Source organism: Lonchura striata, chromosome 2, assembly GCF_046129695.1.
Source record: "Lonchura striata isolate bLonStr1 chromosome 2, bLonStr1.mat, whole genome shotgun sequence".
Lineage (NCBI taxonomy): Eukaryota > Metazoa > Chordata > Aves > Passeriformes > Estrildidae > Lonchura > Lonchura striata.
The window spans coordinates 97,765,752-97,780,906 of NC_134604.1; positions in this window are offsets into that span (position 1 = coordinate 97,765,752).

Consider the following 15,155-nt stretch of genomic DNA (forward strand, 5'->3'; position numbering starts at 1 on the left):
CTGTTTTCCTTTTATTGCTCATCTTTTCATAGAATGAATAAAAATAACCATAAATTAGAAGAGAGATTTATAGGATGTAGTATCTAGCACAGTATGAAGTACCCAATCGTTTTGCCTACACGGAATTCCATTTCTAAACAATTCACTTACAATTAATAATATACTGAAATAATATTCAAGAAGTCTTGCTGTCTTCAGAGAGAAAGGTGATGTGATGAAACCCCAGGAGCTACACTGACAGAGTAACCCAGCAGTGCCCAGTTCTCAGCAGTATCCCAGAGCCAGATGTGCCAGTACAGTTTCTCTATATTCACTGGCCCAGTACTGGCAGCTTCTTGACAGACATCACACACCATTTTTAGTACCATAAAGAAATATCTGGGAGTGAACAGACACTGTGAAGACATCCCCAGGAGCCAGCAGATTAGACATCATCTAGAGAAAAATCTGCTGGAAGGTTTATTGCTGCATTCAGTGGGGACAGCACCATATTCTGTGCCAAAGCAGACATGCACTGCCCTCACCAACAATGCTCCTGCACACACAGACATCCTGAAGCAGCAGCAGAGAGGTTGTTGAAGAGTTCTAGTGTTCAATCAGCTGTTGATCTGCACTGTGAAAACCTGCAGGGTTGATACTTACCTGGTGTACGAGGTACAGTGCTATTTCTGATTCATATGACAATTAGCTCTAGGCCTTCTTAGCCTTCAACCCTGTAAGAGACTTAAAAATCCTACTTGTCTTAAACACTATTAGGATCACTGAAGGATTTGCCCTCTATGGCAAACTACAGAAAAGATGAGACTACCAAAGCCCACTCCTCCACCCTAAATATGCCTCCAGGATTTCTGGAATTTGGACTTTGAGTTAAGCCACCTGACAGGACCTTGAGATAAGATAAATGTCGTACTATTGTCCAATTATCTCAGCTCTAAGGAGAAGTAAACAAGGCTGGGGGATGCCACAAGCCCACAAACTCATTTGCTGAGGCCAGGTTTTCACACTCCTTCCCTACTAGTCAAGGAGGAGGAGCAGTTTTGGAGTGAGTGATGGTGAAAGCTCTGGTCCACATAAGATAGAAGAAGTGACACCCACCACAGAGGCTACAGGCTGGGCTAAGAAAGCAGACCCTCAGACCCTCGGGAGATGGGATGGTGCTTTTATCATGTGAATTTTCTTCCCTGACACAAACTGGCCCAGCTGTAAAACTTCCCCACCCCAGGAAGGTCACATTCACACAGCACATTTATGTGAGGGGCAGCTTCCATGTCTTAGAAAGGGTCATAAACTATCAAAGACCCTCAAAGTGCCCCCAGACTCATGCCTGAGGCATTCCACCAGAGAACTGTGTGTGATCCACAAACGGGGTGACAGATCCATTCTTGCTAAAGGCCATGTAAATTTTCCCTGGCCCCTGCAGGGGTGGTGCTTGGGTGTACTCACCTGAACACATGTCAACCCACTGGACTCTATGTTTTGGAGGTCCCCTATGACCAAGAAGACCAGAAGAAGAGGGGCAAAGGGATGCCATTGGATTCACAGGGATGGTGACTGTCTTTCTACTCTCATCTGTCTCTCTGTCACTCTCTTTCTTCACCCTCCCTTTTTCCTATTTTTCTGTTGCTCTACTGCATATCTACTGTTAAGCAAAATCCATATTAATGACTTCAGCACATGTTCTCCTTTGCATATTAATTTGCACGGAGGCATCTCTAACTAATCATAGTAATCAAATCATAAAAATCCCCAACATATATACAACTTTACTGAAAAAAATAGCCTACTCTTTCCCTTTTTTCTTGTTTCCCAATATCCCTTAAGAGCCAACACCTCCATGGGCACAGAATATGTGTTAGGTCAGAATTTCCAATGAGTAGACCTTTTTAAGTTGTACACTAAGTCAACAACAAGATGTGGCATCGCTCATTCACGCAAATAGTCCTGAATTTGGGTTAAATAAAGCAAGACTGTGAATTCCTAGATCTTCAGTTTTAGTCTGTGAAAGAGCAATCTACTAAGCTTGTACAGTGTCTAGAATAATGTGCTTTTCAAGTACAATATAATATACAAATAATATAATATAATGCAGTATAATATTCTGAATAATAAAATTAAGCACTAGAGTTAGAGCCAAAATTGACATTTAGGTGAGCAATGTAACAAGAGATTTATGGGTTTGCATCCTCCTCTTTTACAAGAAAGCCATCTGTGAACAGGCATATACCTACTGTTCCTATTAGATTTGTGTCACTGACAATGACTACAAAGAAAAAATAGGCAGGAAATGCAATTTATACTCTCAGCAGATATATCTAATGATGCTATTTGAAACATGGATGATCTGTGGTGGTGAAAGGGGTATTAGTGTGCAATGTCTGCTTTTCTCAAAGCATTGGCAGTTGCTCAAGTGGAAAAAAATTACATTTGTCAACAAGGGCAAATCATCTATGTGCAAATAGTGGCTCTAGTACACAGAAATAATCAGGAATTTGGGATATTAAATACTCTTCATCAGGAAATTATTGTTTCAAAAGATTTATTCAAAAAGACAAACATTTCATGAAGATATCTAGCCTGCAGTTTGGAATCTGAATCTCCACATCTGAAGTGACTGTCATAAAGACAAGCTATTTTTGGGGTTTTTTACCCCTTCTGGGAAACAGCATAAAATACTCTTCCGTTTTTTTGGGTTTTTGGTTTTTTGTTTTTTTTTTTTTTTTGAATCTCAGAAGATTTTAATGGGATGAGAAAATTGTTTCCTGCTCAGCTCTCATGGTGAGTGGCTGGCAAATGATAGCAACACACAGAATGCAAACAGCTGGATTCGATCACTCCACTTAGTAGGTCTGTGAAATGGGATTGTGGATGTACCAGGTACTCTAAGGACCAGTAAAGAGAGTTCTTGCAGACTCCAGGACAGGCATCTGGCATTAACAGAGTTCTGAGACTATCAGGGAACATGACACATCACACACCCAATTAATCACACTGTAACTAACATAGACGTGTAATGACCTGTGCTTTGCTGTCTTTTGAGGGAAACATTCAGGTATGAGAAAGCACAGCAAAATCTTGACCTGCCTTACTGAGATGTTGGTACTTGAAACCAAAGTCACTATCACACCTTTCTAAAAATACAAATATGTGTTTCCATAGTAAAGCTACTTTTAGGAGGAACATTGCCTAATGTGTCACTCATGGTACCATTTAGTGGAAAAATCACTCCATGTAAAAGAAGACATATTGTAGAGAAATATGTACAGATTCAAACTCAAAAAAATGCATTCTTACCCTCTTGTCCTCTAAAATTCATTATTTTTAGCATAATGTATATCTATCCCACCACATTTCTGATTTAATGGTTTGAATACGTGTTTTTCTCATCATCGCATAATAGAACGACATTTTCAAAGTGATGTTTTATTATTCTTTTCACTGATGGTGTTATCAGATGAAAGATCATGAAGTGGATTAAACAAAAAATAAACATATTACAAATCTTAGCAATTGTCAGCTTTGCTAAGTCACACACACATAAATTGAAATTTTATAGACATGGGAAAAGTTGTGTTAGCTGAAGGGGTTTTGTAAACTTACTTAAATCACATTTTATATCATCAGTCAGGTTCCAACAAAAATATGTATTTAAAATGAAAAAAAGAGAACTTAAGGAAGTCCTTTTCCATGTAGGTTGGTAGCTTATGGCTAAGCAAGGGGTTAGTCTAGATTGGCTTCTAGACTTCCTTCCAACCTGAACTTTGCTATGAACTCATCAACTGGCTTTTTAAAGTTTGAAGTTCCTGAAAAGAATAAACTAGTAATTTGACTCCTAGAATTATTTTTAATTAAAAAAACAAAACAAAAAACCAAACAAACAATAAAAAAAAAAAAGGAAGATAAAAAGGCAGAGTAATTTCAACAGCACCAACATGTAACACAGCCACACACAGCCTGTAGTGCTGCACCTCTCAGAGAGCTGCACAACTCTCCCCAGCAGCAGGAGCTGGGTGTGCCTGTGGTGAGATCCACAGGGATTGTTCCAAAGGCCTCTCACAGTCGTCCCTTCTGCCTCAGCTCAAGACCACCCACTGATCCCAAGTTTTTAAACAAATGCTATAATTGGAGCAGGGGTGGAAACCCATTTGTAGACTTGGGAATGTGTTATCAGGATATGTTACTGCTGGTTTGGATGAGCCAATTTGACTTTTAGAGCAGATTTCCACGTGTAGGCAGAATTTTATATGAATGGACTAGACACATTTGTTTCCACTTAAAGGTGGAGAATTAATGCCTAAGAATAGCAGTTAATAAAAAAAATTAACAATATTCCACAGAATGAACCTTATAATTACGAAATAATAATTTCCTCTTTGAATAAACCAAGTCTGTATAATGAAGACTGAGGCTAAAATGCAGTAGCGTTTTGCCTACAAGCATTATGGTGAAAGATTTTTGAAGAATCCTTACAGAAAACAGCACTGAAAAAGCAGGAAAGTAATGCTTCAGTCAGAGGGGGTTCTTACAGCTTCTTTATGCAAGCTTGTCTTCTCATAGTCCTCTCATACACTCAGGTAAATTGTATGGTATGAAGAAAAATAATTAAAAATTGTTAACAGAATCCTATCAGCCCTTGTTTGATTTCTGCATATGTGTAAAATTAAATAGCATAATGATGTTACAGATCCAGCAGATTCTGATTTCAACAAAAGCTGAATAAAGCATAAACAGGACACAGAGAATCTACTGAACTGCTGTCCTGCACAATCACTAATACCCCCCAGGAGTCCCATGCTTTATACCTATACCTCACCTGAAATCTATTTTGCTCTTCTCCTGTCTCATACCTCCTTTTGCTAGATAAAGAGGAATAAGGAAAAAAAAATGAAAAATTTGAGAGGGCATGCTGGAAATCTGGGGATACAGAATGATCTCTCTGACAAATCTGCTCATAATGGATGAAAATGCAGTCCAAATGACTTATGGAGTTTGCTTCCTCACAAAAATATTTTGTGTATTTTCCACATCTCACATGAATCTACCATGTATTATTTAAGGTGAATTGTTTTATTACATTTATCTGTGCATGATAATTACATCTGAGGTTCTGCATTTAACTCCTTACTTCAATCAGCATTTTTGTGTGGCTTTAGAGAGCACATGGACATTGCAGGAAATAATTCAGCAATTCAGAGAATTATTCAATTGTTCAGTTCAGAGAAATGTTTTTTCTTCTTCCAGAGAATGTAACTAAAGCTAGAAGTATATGCATGATAGACTGCTCTTGATATGAGTTTTGCCACTCTCTTAATTACTGCAATTTTTACTCACAATTACTTTGTTTACCTGTCTAAAGTAGTAAGCATACCACAGAAGGCAATCTGATTAATACTCAACACTAATTAATTAAAAATATGTTGGTCTCATCTCTAAAAGCTCTAGTCAGGATAGAATAACCATTTTGCTGAATCTTAAAGAGTGCAGCATCCCTGCCCCATGCTATGACATCTTGCATAGGTATTACAGTTAACAATATAATAAACAAGAAAGGAAAAATTAAGGGAAATCTAGTTTTTCTAAATAGATTAAGATGTCTTTATCAGTACAAAGTGTCAATGACCTCTCTCTATTGCTAGCACACTAACCATCTTTCATGGTTATTTTCATGGTACTTCCTGGGAGCTGGGAGAGCAATGATTTTTAATCTAGTTTTTTTTAACACAATTTCAAATAAGTTATTGAATGGCTGCACTACAAAATTTAAACATCTCCATCTCCACTCCATTCACAAATTTACCAGGTCTTCTAACAGATTCCTATATGAAAGACTGTATTCCCTTTAAAGTTCTTCATGTCCTTCATTATGAAATTCAAAGTAAATACCCAGCAATCTTAAAATGTGATCCTACCAATAATATTCCACAGGGCAGTGCATACAGTGGGAGCAAACTGTCTCAGAGGCACTCAAAGGAGTGTCTCTTTATGTTTTATTCAATGCAGAATAGCAAAGCACCATTATTATTTATCCAATTTACAGCAAATTACAGGTATTTATGGAGCCAGCAGTCAAAAAAAAAAAGTATGCAAGCCTTGAAAACAATGTTGAAATGCAGAACTAGGGGGACCTACATGATTCTCTAGCCCCTCCTGAGTATTTATATTTGCTTAACTGTAAAGAAATACTATGAGCGCCTTTATTTTTTCATTTAATCTTCTACAGATGAACTGTACCCCAAAAGCAGACTCTAGAATTGCTTCTGAGGATTTGGATAGTATTTATGTATTCAAAATATTTCATGCAATTAAGGACTTTTAGATCTTCAACAGAGAAACGCCTGTTAGTATCTAGAAGATGATAGTATTGAAGCACTTTTATTCTAGTGTTTCACTGGGAGCCAGAAGACATACCTTTAATCAAATAACTATAACAGTCCAAAAGTAGTTACTCAAAAGAAAAAAGAACAAAATAATTTAAAAAAAAAAAAAAGAGTCTGCATGGCCTATTGGGCTATATTTTACAGATTTCATTGCTTACATGAGCAATGACTCATTAAAAGTCTAACTGATAACCAATGTCTGTAGGACCTCTTGTCTTAGTCAAATACCCCCACACTGTTGAAAAATGCATATATTATGACTTAAAATGAAACAGCTGTTGTGGGATCACAGAATCAACCAGAGTGGAAAAGACCTCCAAGACTGAGTCCAATCTTTGGCCAACCACCATGTCAACTACATCGTGGCACAGACTGCCACATCCAGTCATCTCTTGAGCACCTCCAAGTGACTCCCCCACGCCTCTGGGCAGGCCACTCCATCACTTAACCTGTCAGTGAAGAAATTTCTCCTAATGTCTAGTCTGAACCTCCTCTGGCACAGCTTGAGACTGTGTCCTCTTGTCCTGTCACTGGTTGCCTGGCAGGGAAGGCTGACCCTCAACTGTCTATAACTTTACAGGTGGCTGTACAGAGTGATAAGGTCTTTCCTGAGCCTCCTTTTCTCCAGGCTAAACAATTTCATCTCCTTTAGCCACTCCTTGTACGAGTCACTTGCTAGACCCTTCACCAACTTCATTGCTCTCTGGATGTATCAGACATATCCTAAAAAATCAATGGTGAAATATGACTCTGGTAATTGCTAGGAAAACAAATACACACAAACAAGAGAAGAAATTTAAAGTACTCTCTCTTAACAGAGACTTTTAATCTGTGGCATTATTCTGAAGTATCCCATGACATCATGCAAACCAATCGAAAGTATGAGAAGAAGAGAAATGATCAAGGATACAAGCTAGTACAAAATTGGTTTTTCTGAGAAGGAAAATTTGTAGTTCAGGCACATGACTTGTAGCCAGAAAATCTGACTTTTATTCTCAGAACTCTCAGATTCCTTGCCCCTCTCAAAAAAGCCCTTCCAAAGCTACAAATGCAGAAATAAATTAGAAACAACAAAAGGATGGTGATGGAAAAAAGACCAACCAAAACAAAACTGGCTGTGTTAAGCCAAATACTTTGGTACTCCAAATACCATTGTGGATACTTTGTTAAAGCAGCTTTTTCCCTGGCAGTCATGGCTTTCTGTGTTACTGTCAGCTAATGCATGGCTTCTGACTGTGCTGGCTTTGTGCCTCAAGCCCCTGCACATCCAGCCACAGACACAGGGACTGTGCAAATGTGCAGACAGACATGTGGAAAAAAGTGGGCAACAGCAGTAGGTACTTGAAACTGTATACAAAATTGTTCCTTTCTTAGCATGATTTTACCAAGGAATGATGACTTACACTAAGGATATAATCAGATTTTACACATCTGTGCACAAAATCAGTCATGGCAATGACCCCAGACTATCTGCCACAACCCAAGTTTAAGACTAGCTGCTGTGGGAAAGGCTCCTCTCCTATTTTAACCAGAAATTCTGTTGCAGCCTTGGTTTTTCCAAAGTAATTTGTGAAACTAATTACTTTTTAATATTATAGAGTTACACCAATAGGCATTTACCACAGGGAATACTTCTCTTTGAAATTGTCCTGGATGCCAACAGTTACAAGGTGAGAGCAGCACTCCTGGAGAGTCACAGCTATTCATAACTGAAATTTGTTTTAAAATTCTAAGTATTAAATGGTTTAGCACATTTTTGTATGAACCTGCATCTTGTGAAGAAAATCCAAAATATTTCATGCCAAATGTGCTGTCAAACCCCCATGAGAAAATAGATGTTTTAAAGCTTTTACTCTTCTGCTAGATGACCTTTTATTCACTTAATCTTAGAAATCTTTCTAATTCTCAAAGCAGTGCTAGAAGTTATTAACTTTTAGTTCCTGAGCCTTTAAAAACTAAATTTTGTTAAAATTCTAATGGAATAATTTCCAGTTTTGATAAATAATCTCTTATTTTAATCTACTGAAAATCTACTGAATTTCCTTTCTCTCTCTCTCTCTCTCTTTTTTTTTTTTTTTTTTTGGCTGAGATGAGAGGGTCATAAGGAAGATATATTCAATTCAGTTTTTCCACCATGAACCAGGAAGAGTTGCCAAAGTAAGAAACACAAATAAAGAAAAGGCTGCTCCTCTCCAGCTCCTCAGCTGTCAGGACAGTAAGTTTAGGATTACAGGGCTAAGGACTGTATCTTATTGAAGAGCCAAAGTTGCTTTTGTAACCACTTCAGATTAAAAAAAAATCTGCAAAGGAATATATTCAACAGCATTTATGAGCTTGAGTTTCAGTAAAATTAATAACTATTCTTCATTTTAGAAATCAAACAATTGCAGTGAACAGTCTTGCCTGTACTAAAATGAAATCTGTATAAGTAATCCCTGATTTTCAGCCCTGTATTTCCAAAAGCTGTTCAGGTCCATGACAAGACCAGCACACAGATGAAAGCAAACACCACCTCTCTGAAGATAAACAGGAAAGGTCTGTGATATTATAGTATATTAGCCTTTAAAAATTAAGTACAATAAATACCTTTTGTGAGATGCCATTTGCGCAAGATTCCTTTGGCCAAGATAAAAGAATCAAAAGCAAAAATTAGGGAAAAGTGGTCAATTTTCCTAAAAAACAGGCTATATATCTGAATATACAACACTATGCTTAATGAGAAGGAAAAAAAGTTACTGTAATGCAGAAATTTCCAGTGTAGTCTTCTGTCACATGAACTGTTCCTATTCAGAGTGTGTACTACTCTGAAATTATTAAAGCAAGAATGATAACAACCCCATAGAACTCGCAAGGAAAGGGTTAAGAAAAAAGAAAAGGAAATATTTTATTTTTTTAAATATTCTAAATAACTACAAATTAAAGATACATTCCACTGAGCGCACCATGTTCATTGCAGCTTATTTTCCCCATGCTTCAAAGCACCAAGCTTACTAAAACATGAAAAAGCTGAGTTGGCCATCAGATCATCATTTCACTTTAAACCAGCTGAGAGGGAATAATTGTCTGGCACAAATAGCCTTGATTTATGCACATTGTATTGTTTGTGCTCTCTGTATGAAAACAGGAAGCCACATGATTACTTGCACTGAACTAAGTATTCCTTAAATTTTATTTTTTTCTTCAACAATTCTGAGAGAAAACAATGTATGTCTGTAACTGCATGCATTTCCCGAACATTTAATAACCATTTCTGCTGAGCTCTTCTGATTATTATAAATAAACTCATAACTAATTCTTGTGCATTCAAATTATTGTATTATTGTGACCAAGAATTTTGCTCTTGGCTATTGTTTTGGTAATATTTTGGGTGCCTGTACTTCTGAAAACCTTTCCTAGCCTGAATATTTCCTATTCAGAATGAGACCAAGTGCAGCTCCCTGGGCTAGTAAAAGATCTACTGTTCACAATTCCAAAGGTTTAAACACAGTTTAGAGAGCAGCTTCTCCTCTGCTCTCCCTAGATCACTTGCCGTAAATGTTTCCTTTATAGTGGCAGTTAATAAAGGTTTTTTTGAGTATTTGGGGAAAATATTCACAACAAAGCATGCATAAAGAACAGCAACAGTTTCATGTTAGCAACATTTCTGCGATTGTTAGGGTTGACTGCAAAGTTGGACTTCAGCTCTTGCAAATCCACAGGAAGCTTGCAGGGCTGAGCTTAAAGCTGACAGTGCATGGAAATGGTTTGGCTGATCATGCAATGTCATCTTATATTTTACTAGCTGGTCACTAAAGTCATGCAAAAGCTAGTGTAACTGCTTAAATGTTAAATTTTTCATTTTATACGATGTTTATTATCTTGCAGAAAATCACACAAACATTTATCACAGTTTGAGGTGCAAGATCCTTTCACAGCTGTAATCACAGAGCAATGCAACACAATGTTTCAGCGCACCAACTGTGCCAAACAGAAGCACCATGGTTTTCAGACACTGCTACAAATCATTTCAATGGATGTTTTTGGTTCTCCATGATGCAGATGCAAAGAAAAATTTGTGTATTCAATTTTACACTGAATTCTTTCCTGACAGAAAATGTTGCCTGTATATTCTTGTCAGAATTTTGGAGATGAACTTCATAGCAGGGCACAGATATCACCCAGTGACAGAATCAGGAGTTTAATCGTTAATTTTCATAGAATCAGTAATAAGACCAAGACTTGGGCAGAACAAGACAAGGCTGCAAAACACTGTATCTGTCAGTTTTTAATGTCTGGATTGCAATGATCATAGCTAAAATCCTAGTGACTTGAGGAACATGTGTCAATTGAATGTTTCTTGTTTAGTATTGCTTTTTATTTCAAAGCACACAGCAAACTGTCACAGATGTTAACTTCTCGAATTTCATGCACTTGTGCTCAGCTGAATTCTTTCCTGTGAAAGATTCTTGACACTTTATTTAATATTTTTGTTTTGCTCTACAGAAAATAGAGACATAAAATGGAAAGGTTTTTTTTTTTAAACGTTTGTTTCTTTCCTGAGGTTTTAAATGTTATTTCCCAATTTTCTCAGCCAATAGCTTTGTTTCCTCACTGTAAACTAAACACCAGTGGACATTTTGTCAAATAATTTTCACTTGAAATTATTTTGCCTTTTTCTTCCTTCCACTGTTCATAAATTATACATCTATCTTTAGTTAAACTGGAATGCTGTTCCAACTGGATGGGATATAGTGTCACTCCTGAAGCCTGCTCCAGGTCATGAAGAAGTAATGGGAAATCTTAACAGAAACTTCAGTGGCAGCTGGAAGGAGCCTGTGATGTGCACACTAATGGCTTTCTTTAAGTAGTGCCAAGGTCAACTAATTGTATGTTTCAGATTTGCTGATTTGAGCTTATTCATAACATTGCACTATTTCAAAAGGATATACACAATAAGATGTAGTGAGAAACCAGAGAAATCTTTGTTCAGGAATAAAGGTATGTGTGTGGGATCAGTTCCTCCCTCTACCACAGACTGTCAGTGTGGCATTAAGCAACTTGCTTTAGTCCAAAGTCACAGTCTATACCTTGAGTAAATATGAGGGAGTGGGAAATCATTTCAGCGGAGAAATGGCAATCAAAGAACCTGAGGATCCATCCAACTGATACCTTGCAATTACTATTCCAGTATTCACATATTCTCTTGTGTTTTAAAAAAGCAAAAGCCTCGAGATAAACATATAGGCAGAAAATAAAAATGCCGAACTACATTGCCAGCAGCACATTCTGCTGTAATAACCTCAAGCATCCACTGGAATGATGGGAAATTATTAATATTAGTCAGGAATAATTTTGTATGTCATCAATCTTTGCATATTAATGTATACTTAATAGCTGGAAACTAATACTGTTGGCTATATAAGCTGGAAGTAAGAAATACAACCAGAAACTGAAATAAAGAGAAATATCAGACAGATGTACTGAAGGAAAGAGAAGTGGTACAACAGTTACTGTCATTGGCACCAGCTGTGAAATACCAGCCCTTTTGTAGCCTGAGAAAAATTAGAAAATCAGAAGCAGCAATTGTAAATCAGGCTGGCTGAACATTACATTATTCTGTTCAAGAGAAGAATGTTACAGATTTTTATCATTAGACAAGGATAGACCTTTAAGTCTAATTTTGCAGTTACTTCACTCTTCTAGGAGGAAAACAACATGGGAAGAATAAGAGAGCCTATGAATGGTTATGCATAAGTGCGGCTGATCCTCCACAAAAGCATGTGAAAAATGTAGTGAAAAGTCCAGCAGTTTTTTCACAACCTCTGAGAAAACAAAGGGGCTGAATAGAAAAAGCTGTTCAATACTCAGATTTAAGGAGAAAGAAGGGAAAGCAGAATGAATTTCCATTAACATGCAGTCAATATGCAGTGTAAGCAATTTTCTTTGAGATTTAAGTGGAATTTACAGTATCATAAAGCTTTCCCTTGTGAATCCAGCCCTTTAATCCACTAAAACATCATTGCAGTTTAGCTTTATTGGCATTTTCAGATGAGGACCCAACCACTGAAGTACTTACTGAGTTTTTTCTCAAAGGAAACAATTTCAAACTGAAAGATATTTTGGGTTCAAAGAAAAATGAAAAGCACTTAATTTGTCTACTTAGAAGTACTTTCGAATATACACAAGCAGGGATTCCCCAAAGAACCAGTCTGTAATTACTCAGATATCTGAGGATATCTGGGACCTCTGCCCCTTCAAGAAAAGCACTGATAATCCCAAATCTATTCCTATGCTTTCTATTACTATTTATGAAGTTAAATTTATGAGATTTGAAGCTGGCCTGAGTAATTTTTAAAATATATTTCTATAGTCCTGTTACACTACCCTAGCTCATAATTTCCACTTTCAAATCCATTTTTTTCCCATTAAATGTGAATAATAAAACCTGAAGATTTTTACATATTTGATGCATGGAAGAAGCTGAAATCTATTATACCTTTTTATAAAAGGTAGAAACCAATGATTTTGATCTAAATAATTTTATCAAAAATGACTCCATGCACAGGATAATTTTTCTACTAGAAATACACATATAGGTATCAATTAAATATAGTTTTTATTTTGGAGGAGTTTTTTTACATATTTACAAGCCTAATTAGCTTTCTGCTTTCTCTGTGACCACAGTTCTCAAACCATCTGCAAATTTCTCTTTTCAACGACTTGTCCGTGCTTGAACAAAAATCAGCAGAACAGAATCCTAGGTCAAAAACTAACAATGGAAACTTCTGTTTTCCACAATTCCTGACCCTATTGTGTATTCCTAAAATGCAATGGGGACTTTAGATACTCAAATCTTCTTACTTGCCAAAAGCAGAATAAAAGCAACGTGCTGTCAGCATGTTTTCCCTCTCTGTTTGAACATAGCAATTTAATCACTTTCAGGAAATTCTCCAAAGTGATGAGCTTAGAAACAAGGGGTTTGATTCTCTTATTTCTCCCTCCAGACTACTTTAATGATACAGAGCCATTATTTGTATTAATATATTAATTTTCAGGTTAAGAGCAAGCAGGCTTTTCTTGGAAGAGCACTGTGTTTTGCTAGCAGTTTAAAGCTAGTGAGTGCAGATGATTTCTCAGGGATTCCATTTTGGCCCTTGTGCTCAGGGAGGCACATGTTACCCCTGCCTCCCCATGCCTCCTGCAGCTGTGCCCCAGGTAGGGAAGGGGTCCCAGTGGAAATCCTGCTGGGCTTCACAGGCAGAACCTGCAGCAGCTCATAGCAGCCTCTGGGGCTCCCACTCTTCTGCCCAGGGCATTCCTGCTACAAATCCCACAGAAATGCATCCCCTTCCAGCGCTGCCTGGTTGAAAGAGGCCATGAGGTTCTAAAGTTACCACAGGCATAATGGCAAAGAACATACTCAGGCACACAATGCTATAAAGATGGAGCCAGGCTGAAAACATCTGATCAGCCTGAGAGAGCAGAAAGAGAAAAACAATGTAAGGCCCAGACCTTGCCCTGTTTTCAGGAGCACAAAGCCCTGAGTCCTCATTTTCATGGGTAACTGGAGAAGCCAAAGGAATGCAGTACAGATCAAACAAGTTAGGAACAAACCCCATCAAAGACTATGGCTCCCTGAACCTGCTCAGAAACTTCAGCTACTGCAGTGGTACCAATACCATTTTCTGCCAAACTCCTCTTCCCATCCTTCTGCTTTTTTTCAGATAATGAGTAAAAATTAGGAAGTTCTTCCAGCTGAAAAAACGCTGGCACTCTAACAAAACAAGTAGGTACTGCTCATTATATTTCTGTTCCTGAGCATTTCTAACTTAATTTTGTTACTGAATGGGATGCATTCAGTAGGAATCTTCCTCCTTTGAAAATGTCACTGTGACTGATCAAAAGGACAGAGAAGATAAACATCACAAAATGCTATCAGTGTAAATGTAGGGGATATATATTAACTTTGATGTAAGCCTTTTATGGCATACATAAAAATAAATGATCTTAAAAGTTAATACCAATCACCAAGCACATATATGTGAAATCACAAGAGCCATCAGTGAGCTACAGATCTCTATCTGAGTAACAGGACCCATGTGCTATATCTCTGGATAAATCACATTTGCATAATCTGGCTGTGCTCTCTTGCACAGCATCTCTCTGCAAAGCATCATTTCATTATCAAGACTGTTTCTTCCCTGTGAAATGTAAATCTTGCAATAGGGGCCTGCTGAAATGCAGGGCTGAGTGCAATGTGACTCCACCATGCTAATTAACTAACAGGCAGGCTCAATCTCAAAGTAAATGTCAATCCATGTGATTAGAGAAATTGCTGCACTGGCATTTTCTTTACTGTCTAAAGAAAGCTACTTCAGAGTCATTCTTTACTTTAAATGCCAAACTACAGCAGACTCTCTAGTCCTAGGCTACCATTCTTGGTAGTTCTATCATTACCCTGATTTGTTAATTTTTTCCTTTTTAAAAGTCAAATGTTACAGGATAACATTATAGTATGTGTATACTTACATAGGTATAATAGGTGACATATCAGGACGTATAATTTAACATAAATTTTCCTGAAAATTATACAATTGCCCATAAGACAAAAAAAGATGTTAAAACAAGATACTAGAAAGAAATCACATTGCAACAAAAACAGGCTTGGTGAGGAGAATAGCATAACTTAGAATTCTCTCTGGCGTACATCAGAAAAAGTCATGGCCTAACACATAAAGTAAACCACTATTATTATCTATCCCAGAAATTATTTATGATAATTTTCTTGCAGTTCAAAGAATG